We start from the raw sequence: 12531 nt of genomic DNA, 5'->3' as shown, positions 1-12531 counted from the left end.
CCTCTGGCACCACCACAACAGCCACGAAAGGAAAAAAGAATGACGGATCACCTCCTCACCCGAGCTCAAAGCGGCCCCATTGCTAATACGCAGTTTTGCGGACCTCTAAGGTGAGATAAGCCTTGATGGGCGGGTGGTAGCTCAGAAGGACACCTCTCGATATTTAGGGTCAATGTTGTAGACTGATGGTGATATCGATAAAGATGTGAGCCTAAAAGGCAGCTTCTATAGGACGGCGATTCGACTCGTAATGTTGTATGGCGCTGAGTGTTGGCCGACTAAAAGACAACATGTTCAACAGTTAGGTGTAGCAGAGATGCACATGTTGAGATGGATGTGTGGCCATACAAGTAAGGATAGGGTCCGAAATGATGATATACGGGATAGAGTTTGGGTAGCATTGATTGAAGAGAAGGTTATCCAATATCGTCTGAGATGATTTTGGCATATTGAATGCAAGCCTCCAGAAGCTCCAGTGCATAGTGGACAGCTAAAGCATGCTGATAATGTCAAGAGAAGTTGGGGTAGATCAAACTTGACATGGGAGGAGTCTGTAACGAGAGATCTGAAGGGCTGGAATATCACCAAAGAACTAGGCATGGACAATGATGCGTGGAAGCTAGCTATTCATGTGCCTGAACCATGAGTTGGTTGCGAGATCTGATGGGTTTCAGCTCTAGCCTACCTCAGCTTGTTTGAGACTAAATGCTTTGTTGTTGTATACATGGAAAAGAAAACTGTTGGGGATCGTTGCAGAAATTAAAAAAATTCTACGCATCACCAAGATAAATCTATGGAGTAACTAGCAACGAGAGGGGAGTGCATCTTCATACCCTTGAAAATCGCGAGTCGGAAGCGTTACAAGAACACGGTTGGAGGAGTCGTACACGTAGCGGTTCAGATCGCGGCCGAATCCGATCTAAGCACCGAACAACGGTGCCTCCGCATTCAACACACGTGCAGCCCGGTGACGTCTCCCGCGCCTTGAACCAGCAAGGAGGAGGGAGAGGTTGAGGAAGAAGGATCCAACAGCAGCACGACAGCGTGGTAGTGACGGAGTGACAGTTCTCCGGCAGGGCTTCGCCAAGCTCACGCGAAGGAGGAGAGGTGTTGGGGAGGGGAGGGGTTGCGCCTTGGATGTGGTGCTGCAGCCCTCCCCTCGCCCCTCTATTTATAGGGAGAAGGGGGAAGGGGTCGGCCCCTCTAGATGAGATCTAGAGGGGGGCGGCGGCCAAGGCGGAGGGGGCTTGCCCCCAAGCAAGGGGGGCGCCCCCCTTTAGGGTTCCCCCTAAACCCTAGGCGCATGGGCCCTAGGGGGGAATGGCGCCCAGCCCACTAGGGGCTGGTTCCCTTCCACCTATAGCCCATAAGACCCTCCGGGGCAGGTGGAGCCCCAGAACCCCTCTGGTGGTCCCGGTACAATACTGGTATACCCCTGAATATTTTCGGTGACCGTATGATGACTTCTCATATATAAATCGTCACCTTCGGACTATTCCGGAACTCCTCGTGACGTCCGGGATCTCATCCGGGACTTTGAACAACATTCGGTAATCACATACAAATCTTCCTAATAACCCTAGCGTCATCGAACCTTAAGTGTGTAGACCCTACGGGATCGGGAACCATGCAGACATGATCGAGACAACTCTCCGGCCAATAACCAACAGCGGGATCTGGATACCGATGTTGGCTCCCACATGTTCCACGATGATCTCATCGGATGAACCACGATGTCAGGATTCAAGCAATCCCGTATACAATTCCCTTTGTCAATCGGTACGTTACTTGTCCGAAATTCGATCGTCAGTATCCCAATACCTCATTCAATCTCGTTACCGGCAAGTCACTTTACTCGTTGCGTAACACATCATCCCATGACCAACCCTTAGTCACATTGAGCTCATTACGATGATGTCTTACCGAGTGGGCCCTGAGATACCTCTCCGTCATATGGAGTGACAAATCCCAGTCTCGATTCGTGCCAACCCAACAGACACTTTCAGAGATACCCGTGGTGCACCTTTGTAGTCACCCAATTACGTTGTGACGTTTGGCACACCCAAAGTATTCCTACAATATCCGGGAGTTGCACAATCTCATGGTCTAAGAAAAAGATACTTGACATTAGAAAAGCTTTAGCAGACGAACTACACGATCTTGCGCTATGCTTAGGATTGGGTCTTGTCCATCACATCATTCTCCTAATGATGTGATCTCGTTATCAATGACATCCAATGTCCATGGTCAGGAAACCGTAACCATCTATTGATCAACGAGCTAGTCAACTAGAGGCTCACTAGGGACATGTTGTGGTCTATGTATTCACACATGTATTACGATTTCTGGATAATACAATTATAGCATGAACAATAGACAATTATCATGAACAAGGAAATATAATAATAACCATTTTATTATTGCCTCTAGGGCATATTTTCAACAAAAACTTGTGTGGCTTTGTCTCATCTTTTTGCTAACTCCATTTAACCACTGCATCAGTGAAAGTGCAATTTTAACAGATTCAACAAACATTGCATGGATCAACCAAATTACCTCTAGCCCCGAGCCGGAGGAAGGTGTCGGGGGCATCGACACAACACCAAACCTGGTGGTGGGGCACTTTGAAGGTCTGGTCTCTTTTCTTGTTTCGTTTCACTGAGCTAAGCAACACTTTTTCGACGCTCATCCCGCTTGTCACTATGGCGTGTCAAGTTTTTCTCTTTTCAGTCAGAGTTTTACTAGGTTGAAGTGAAGTTCACCACAAGCACTAGCTATATGCCTAACACAACTTTGTGAATGAAGGGGGGGGGGTATGAGGAAGACTGATTTTCTTTCTATATTGAGATGAGGATCATGGTCAAACATTTCTTACTTTTGTTGAGTATCACTTGAATGAGGAGGCGTCTAAATCCATTGTTTGTCTGGTATGAGTGTAGGCAATAAAGATCTGAAAAAGACCTGAAGGTTTTGCCTCAACTCCTTCCATGAACGTTATTTCATTCGCTGCCATATTCCTTCCTCTATTTAACCACTAACTCGACTGAACCTAAGCTTGTCATATGGAACTGATGTAGCAAACAAAATGGAACATTTATTTCAGCAAAGACACAGTGTTTTCAATGTGTAGTTCCTTCTCGATCATCACTCCAATCAGTTTACCCGACAAAATCGTCTAAGGTGACATAAGAGTTGGGGGTCTACGTGGATCAGTGGCCCAGCTAACGCGTGAAACACTCCGCCGAGGGAGTAAGGTCGCAAGACCTAAACTCAAAAGAAATAACGTGGCATGCACAAGCGGCTAAGAATGTTTAATTCAATACAACGCACAAATCTTGCCTGCCCGCCATATAGTCGTGTGGTTTCTGCAAATTTCAAACCCGATTCTATAGGCAAATACTTCTTTCTTTTGTTTTTACGAATATTTATTATAAACAAGATAAGAGTCAAGAACCATCTTTTGGTGGGGCGGCGGAGTTGAGGAAGATTGAGATACTCATATTTATACATAGTTACATACACATTAGTTTTTCTAGAATACACATAAGACGTGAGTATCATATATTATAGAAGAGAGGGACATACACCAATATAATGTATGGATCTATCTCTGACCTTCGTCATTTTAGCATGTGAATACGAGATTTAAAAAACACGTGAGGCTAGAAGGTTATCATGCTCCTCCGCTAAAAAATATAAGGTGTATTTAGAAGTAAAATTTTGTTGTTGTTTGACCACAATATGAAATAAAAACAATACTTCTCCGATGGCGATGTACTAAAGCAACGACAATTAATACGAATTAGAGAGAATAAAAAATATCTTTTATGATAGATTTTGTTTTTTACGGAGATGATATATTTAATGATACTGAATTGGTATTGAACTGGTTTCTTTTTGTTGACAGAAAATCATTTGTATATATCTTGGAATGAAGTGTGAACCTGCAAATATAGTAGGCTCGTCTTGGTCTCATTCAAAATTGAATGCTCACACATGAGAAAATATCCGATGCTCTCATCTATTGGGTGATACGGTGCTACTGGACTGCATGGTGCGTTGGATCTATAGGGAATGGACTTGATCAATTCACTCAGCTATTCACGCATGCCCCTTGTAACATTTGCATCTTGCCTGAAGCATGTGTTATCGGTTTCTGACACCAGCATGCATGATGGATCTTGCTAAACACCCGCATGGACTACAGTAGTCTAGTCACCTGCATGTTGACTGACTAGGTGCTTACAACTAAATATTGAAGTCTCAAAATGCATCAAATACTCGCTATACAATGGAACAGACATCCTTGATTATTTTGCCACATACATCCCTGCACATCAAGATGCAACAATAGATATTAAGTGAAGCTAAGTAAATCGTACAAGTAAAACTAATCGTAATATTTTTTTAAGAGTACACCTAGGTGTATTATATTTTTATAAAAGATAGATCGTGATGGTTTTATTCAACTCAAATATAAGGACTAAAACTTGGCAAAACAAAGGAGATTCACAACAATAGTAACGCCTTTAGAAAGCATATTGTTGTCTAGTAAAGCAAACCACAACTGTACAATCTTTTAGATTGACAAAACACAATGCAACCCTGGCCAGGAAATTGCACATTTATGTAACAAAAATTATAGTTCTGATGTGCTAAACTCAACAGGATGTTACTCCTAAATCTAAGGCACATATTGCCTGTAATACTACATTACTCATGCCAACTGCTAACACAAACGATTCCCCTAATGTCACAGTTAAAACACCAAAAGGATGATCATGAGACGGAGGGAGCACATATTGTGTAAAGCCTCACCAAGAGGATGGTCATGAGAATAAGTCACCTTACGAAAATCAAATAGTCCCAAAACACATAGACGTGTTGCATTAACTGTCACGTTGTTTCTTGTTTTTTGACATAAATAAAGGAATCAACCAATAAAAGGTATGGGGTGTGTATGCTTTTAATGACTTGAGACTATCAAACATGATATGCAGTGGTCAGTTAGTTGCATGCAGTGGTATTAATTAGCAAATAAACATTAAGTTTTCTTGTTTTTCTCTTCACCTTGGTTGCGGTGCGCAACCTAAAATGACTTACACACCTAGACAGAGGGAGTAGTTTACTAGTTGCATGGGTGAGTGCGTAGTACACCCTCCGTTCCTAAATATAGGTCTTTCTAAAGATTTCAACAAGTGAGTACATACGAAGCAAAATGAGCGAATCTACACTTTAAAATATGTCTGTATACATCCGTTTGTAGTAGTTTATTTAAAATCTCTAAAAAAATTATATTTAGGAACGGAAGGAGTAGTATTTAAATTTTTTGTAAGGGTAATTTAGTTTAGAACAATTAGTTAGATGAGCACCCCATGCGCACGCCCGTGTTCATCTGGTCCTCACCGTACCGTCGTTTGTAGAGCCTGCGGCGCACACATCCCCTTGGCACAACTCGAGCTGCTACTGGAGGAAGGATAGGACTTTCCCAAGTGTACAACGGTACATACCGGTGCCACTCTCTAGTTTTAGAATCCCCGCAAGAAAAATAAATTATACTAGTATGGTAAACAAATGACACCAATTAGCAGTGATGTAATTAAGAGTGAAAAAAAATACGAGGACTTGATATGTAGGTGGCTTGTTCAGTTTTAAGAATGACAACAACTAGCTTGAGAGTAGTACTTTGTAAATGAATTAAAAGCAAAAACAAGTGGCTTGCGGTTTGATAAGTTGTATGGTGGCATGATGTTTCTGCAGATGGGAACTTTTATATTTACAAAGTACATGCTGGTGTGAGAAATGGAGAGAACATCCTTCTTTTGAGGGGCAAGATGCAAATGTTACAAGGGGCATGCGTGAATAGCTGAGTGAATTGAAAGTCGAGCACTGAGGCCAACTCCACCGCAAGACCCTATCCTGTCCGCCCTCGTCCGTTTGGGGTAAAACGGACAAACCAGACGGCCCAGCGCGCGACCGCAAACGAACATTTGTCTGCTTTGTGTCCGCTTTCGACCCATCCGTGGCCTAAGTTTGCGTCGGTTTTGGGGTGAAACGGGCAGCGCACGGACGGGCGGGACGCGCGTGCTTGTCCTCCCCTGGCCCGCCTGTCGGTGGGAGAAACCAAAACCCCCTCACGCCCCATTTGGCGCCATTTTCCACAAACCCTCCCACGTCCCTCCCGCCCACCCCCTCTCTCCCTCGTCCATGGTTCGAGGCCAAGCAAAAGGAGATGCTCGACATTGAAGGCCTGAACTAGGTCGTCCGATTGGCCGTGGCCGTTTTTTTAGGCTGGCATGGGTGCCGCCCGCCCGCTGGGCCGCTGACTGTGTGCCGGTGAGAAAACATTCATTTTGATGGCTGGCTGTGTTGCCGGCCGCTGGCTGTGTTGTCGGCGAGGACAACTATTTATTTTGGAGGCTGGTTGTGTTGTCGGCCGCTGGCTCTGTTGCCCGCGTGATGAACCGGGGCGCTGGCCTGAACTAGGGCTTGGCATTTGAAACGTTGTTTTTGATTTTTTTAAATAGACATGGATATGATAGGGCAAATGGATGCGGCTGTGCGCTGGGTGCACGGCCACCGCATCCCAGAACACGCCTGGACATGATTCTAAGGGCATCTCCAGCCGTTGGCCCCCCGGGAGGGGCAAAAAATCGCCCCCTGGGGGCGCACCGGCGCTAAACCACGCACTGGGGGCGTGATGCCCCCAGTCACGGCCCCCCACGGGTTTTTAAAATGTTTAAATTCGGCGCAAACACAACGCAAACACGTTCGAGTTCGTTCAAATTTAAACATATTTTACAAAAAAAGAGAAACTACCGCGGGCTACCCCCGCCGTTTCCCTCGCCGCCCGCCTCGCCGCCCGCCCACGCGGTTCTACATGCCGAGGAGGCGGTAGAACCGCGTGTAGTCACCGTCGTCGTCGTCGCCCCCGCCGACGCCTCCGCCGTCCCTGCTGCATCCCTCCCCCGGTTGGCGCGGCGGGTTGGACGGTCCGGGGGCGTTGTCCTCGTCGTCGCTGTCGAGGACCACGACGCCGTGCTCGTCCTCGCGCCCATGCTTGCGGGCGGCGATCTCCTCCAGGGCCCGGCACTGCCGGACCATCTCGTCACGGAGGTAGTCGTCCCGCGCCCACCGCAGGGCGTCCTCGTCGGAGAAGCCACGCCGGGCTACCTCCTCGTACTCCACGGGGAGGCCGGGCTCCGGCTTGGGCTCGACGAGGATGAAGCGGCCGGTGGGGGAGGCGTTGTCGCCGATGCGGACGCCGGAGCTGCGGGTGCGCGCGCTGACAGGCGTGCCCTGGGGCTCCGGCTTGACGGGGCGGAGGTGGAGGCAGGGGGAGCCGCCGGACGAGGAGGAGGACCCCCCGGTCTCCATGCGCCTCGGGGTCCAGGAGCTTCCCCAGCGGCGTGTGAAGGACGGGGGAGCGGGGTACTCGAGGCGCGGCGTGTTGCCGCCCTCGATGTACTCGAGGACGGCCTCCAACGTGCGCCCGGGCACGCCCCACCACCGACGCCGGCCGACGGCGTTGAGCCTGCCAGAGGGCTCGACGCCGTTGGTAGCCTCGAGCTGCTCGGCGTGACGGCGGCGGAAATAAGGCTCCCAGAGCGGGCTGTCTGGGATGTACCGTGGCCCCTCCCTCGCTGCACGCGGCAGGGACGAGCGGATGCGTGTGATCTCCGCACGCCGCGCTGCACCGGTGGGTATCGGGGGCACCGGCACGCTGCCGACGCTGATCCTCCACGCCCCGGGCACCCGCATGTCCGGCGGGACCGGGTACTCGGCCTCGAAAAGGAGGCGAGCCTCGTTCTCGTGAAGATGGCGGCGGCCGAAGCCGTTCGCCACCGCGTCGTCGCCTGGGAAGCGCTCGGCCATGGGTGTGATGAACTGGAGACGGCGAGAGAGAGGAGAAGGAGGAACGACGACGGTGAGAGAGTGCGAGTCGCCGAGTGCGCTGGGGCGTGTCTTATATAGGCCGTGTTGGAAATATGCCCTAGAGGCAATAATAAAAGTATTATTATTATATTTCTTTGTTCATGATAATTGCCTTTATTCATGCTATAACTGTATTATCCGAAAATCGTAATACACGTGTGAATACATAGACCATAATATGTCCCTAGTAAGCCTCTAGTTGACTAGCTCGTTGATCAACAGATAGTCATGGTTTCCTGGCTATGGACATTGGATGTCATTGATAATGGGATCACATCATTAGGAGAATGATGTGATGGACAAGACCTAATCCTAAGCATAGCACAAGATCGTGTAGTTCGTTTGCTAGAGCTTTTCCAATGTCAAGTATCTTTTCCTTTGACCATGAGATCGTGTAACTCCCGGATACCGTAAGAGTGCTTTGGGTGTATCAAACGTCACAACGTAACTGGGTGACTATAAAGGTGCACTACAGGTATTTCCGAAAGTGTCTGTTGGGTTGACACGGATCGAGACTGGGATTTGTCACTCCATATAACGGAGAGGTATCACTGGGCCCACTCGGTAATGCATCATCATTATGAGCTCAAGGTGACCAAGTGGTTGATCACGGGATCATGCATTACGGTACGAGTAAAGTGACTTGCCGGTAACGAGACTGAACAAGGTATTGGGATACCGACGATCGAGTCTCGGGCAAGTAACATACCGATTGACAAAGGGAATTGTATACGGGGTTGTTTAATCCTCGACATCGTGGTTCATCCGATGAGATCATCGTGGAGCATGTGGGAGCCAACATGGGTATCCAGATCCCGCTGTTGGTTATTGACCGTAGAGTCGTCCCGGTCATGTCTACTTGTCTCCCGAACCCGTAGGGTCTACACACTTAAGGTTCAGTGACGCTAGGGTTGTGAAGATATGTATATGCAGTAACCCGAATGTTGTTCAGAGTCCCGGATGAGATCCCGGACGTCATGAGGAGTTCCGGAATGGTCCGGAGGTAAAGAATTATATATAGGAAGTGCTGTTTCGGCCATCGGGACAAGTTTCGGGGTTATCGGTATTGTACCGGGACCACCGGAAGGGTCCCGAGGGCCCACCGGGTGGGGCCACCTTTCCCGGGGGGCCACATGGGCTGTAGGGGGTGCGCCTTGGCCTAGATGGGCCAAGGGCACCAGCCCCAAAAGCCCATGCGCCTAGGGTTCCACAAAAGAGAAGAGTCCCAATGGTGGAAGGCACCTCTAGGTGCCTTGGGGGGAGGGAAACATCCCCTTGGCCGCCGCACCTAGGAGATTGCATATCCTAGGCTGGCGCACCACCCCCCCTTGGCCCTCCTATATATAGTGGGGGAGAAGAGGGACTTCATAGACCAGCCCCTGGCGCCTCCCTCTCTCCCCGTTACGTCTCTCTCTCGTAGTATAGGCGAAGCCCTGCTACTGTGACGCCCTGCATCCACCACCACGCCGTCGTGCTGCTGGATCTTCATCAACCTCTCCTTCCCCCTTGCTGGATCAAGAAAGAAGGAGACGTCATCCGTTCCGTACGTGTGTTGAACGCGGAGGTACCGTCCGTTCGGTGCTAGGATCTCCGGTGATTTGAATCACGTCGTGTTCGACTACATCAACCCCGTTCTTCGAACGCTTCCGCTCGCGATCTACAAAGGTATGTAGATGCATCTAATCACTCGTTGCTAGATGAACTCCTAGATGGATCTTGGTGAAACGAGTAGGAAAATTTTTGTTTTATGCTACGTTCCCCAACAGTGGTATCAGAGCTAGGTCTATGCGTAGTTCTCTTGCGCGATAGAACATAATTTGTTGTGGGCGTAGATGTTGTCAACTTTCTTGCCGCTACTAGTCTTATCTTGCTTCAACGGTATTGTGGGATGAAGCGGCCCGGACCAACCTTACACGTATGCTTACGTGAGACCGGTTCCACCGACTAACATGCACTAGATGCATAAGGTGGCTGGCGGGTGTCTGTCTCTCCTACTTTAGTTGGAGCAGATTCGATGAACAGGGTCCTTATGAAGGGTAAATAAAAGTTGATAAATCACGTTGTGGCTTTCACGTAGGTAAGAAAACGTTCTTGTTAGAACCCTACTTCAGCCACGTAAAACCTGCAACAACAATTAGAGGACGTCTAACTTGTTTTTGCAGCAAGTGCTTTGTGATATGATATGACCAAAGTTGTGATGAATGATGAATGATCTATATGTGATGTATGAGATGTTCATGCTATTGTACAAGGAATCACAACTTACATGTCGATGAGTATGATGGTGACAGGATGATCATGGAGCCCCAAGATGGAGATCAAAGGAGCTATGTGATATTGGCCATATCATGTCACTATTATTATTTGATTGCATGTGATGTTTATCATGTTTTGCATCTTGTTTACTTAGAACGACGGTAGTCATATAAGATGATCCCTTATAACAATTTCAAGAAGTGTTCTCCCCTAACTGTGCACCGTTGCTACAGTTCGTCATTTCGAAGCACCACGTGTTAATCGGGTGTGATAGATCCTTACGTTCACATACAACGGGTGTAAGACAGTTTTACACATGCAAAAACATTTAGGGTTAACTTGACGAGCCTAGCATGTACAAACATGGCCTCGGAACATAGAGACCGAAAGGTCGAACACGAGTCGTATGGAAGATACGATCAACATGAAGATGTTCACCGACGATGACTAGTCCGTCTCACGTGTTAATCGGACACGGCTTAGTCGACTCGGATCGTGTAACACTTAGATGACTAGAAGGATGTCTAATCTGAGTGGGAGTTCATTAATAATTTGATTAGATGAACTTAATTATCATGAACTTAGTCTAAAATCTTTACAATATGTCTTGTAGATCAAATGGCCAACGTTGTATTCAATTTCAACACGTTCCTAGAGAAAACCAAGCTGAAAGACGATGGCAGCAACTATACGGACTGGGTCCGGAACCTGAGGATCATCCTCATAGCTGCCAAGAAAGATTACGTCCTACAAGCACCGCTAGGTGATCCACCCGTCCCACAGAACCAAGACGCTATGAACGCTTGGCAGACACGTACTGATGACTACTCCCTCGTTCAGTGCAGCATGCTTTACAGCTTAGAGCTGGGGCTCCAAAAGTGTTTTGAGAGACATGGAGCATATGAGATGTTCGAAGAGCTAAAAATAGTTTTTCAAGCTCATGCCCGGATCGAGAGATATGAAGTCTCCGATAAGTTCTTCAGCTGTAAGATGGAGGAAAATAGTTCTGTCAGTGAGCACATACTCACTATGTCTGGGTTACATAACCGCTTGACTCAGCTGGGAGTTAATCTCCCAGATGACGCGGTCATTGACAGAATCCTCCAGTCGCTTCCACCAAGCTACAAGAGCTTTGTGATGAACTTCAATATGCAGGGGATGGTAAAGACCATTCATGAAGTATTTGCTATGCTGAAATCAACAGAGGTAGAAGTCAAGAAGGAACATCAAGTGTTGATGATGAATAAAACCACTAAGTTCAAGAAGGGCAAGGGCAAAAAGAACTTCAAGAAGGACGGCAAGGAAGTTGCTGCGCCCGGCAAGCAAGCTGTCGGGAAGAAGTCAAAGAATGGACCCAAGCCTGAGACAGAGTGCTTTTATTGCAAAGGGAAGGGTCACCGGAAGCGGAACTGCCCCAAATATTTAGCGGATAAGAAGGCCGGCAATACCAAAGGTATATTTGATATACATGTAATTGATGTGTACCTTACCAGTACTCGTAGTAATTCCTGGGTATTTGATACCGGTGCCGTTACTCATATTTGTAACTCACCGCAGGAGCTGCGGAATAAACGGAAACTGGCGAAGGACAAGGTGACGATGCGCGTCGAGAATGGTTCCAAGGTCGATGTGATCACCGTCGGCACGCTACCTCTACATTTACCTACGGGATTAGTTATAAACCTCAATAATTGTTATTTAGTGCCATGTTTGAGCATGAACATTGTATCAGGATCTCGTTTAATACGAGATGGCTACTCATTTAAATCCGAGAATAATGGTTGTTCTATTTATATGAGAGATATGTTTTATGGCCATGCTCCGATAGTCAATGGTTTATTCTTAATGAATCTCGAGCGTATTACTACACATGTTCATAGTGTGAGTACCAAAAGATGTAAGGTTGATAATGATAGTCCCACATACTTGTGGCACTGCCACCTTGGTCATATAGGTGTCAAACGCATGAAGAAGCTCCATGCAGATGGACTTTTAGAGTCTCTTGATTATGAATCATTTGACACATGCGAACCATGCCTCATGGGAAAAATGACCAAGACTCCGTTCTCAGGAACAATGGAGCGAGCAACCAACTTATTGGAAATCATACATACTGATGTGTGCGGTCCAATGAGTGTTGAGGCTCGCGGTGGCTATCGTTATGTTCTCACTCTCACTGATGACTTGAGTAGATATGGGTATGTCTACTTAATGAAACACAAGTCTGAAACCTTTGAAAAGTTCAAGGAATTTCAGAGTGAGGTTGAAAATCAACGTGACAGGAAAATCAAGTTTCTACGATCAGATCGTGGAGGAGAATACTTGAGTCACGAATTTGGC

The sequence above is a fragment of the Triticum aestivum genome, chromosome 5A (genome assembly GCF_018294505.1).
Source record: "Triticum aestivum cultivar Chinese Spring chromosome 5A, IWGSC CS RefSeq v2.1, whole genome shotgun sequence".
In the NCBI taxonomy this organism is placed as follows: domain Eukaryota; kingdom Viridiplantae; phylum Streptophyta; class Magnoliopsida; order Poales; family Poaceae; genus Triticum; species Triticum aestivum.
Note: the sequence above shows the minus strand (reverse complement) of the source record.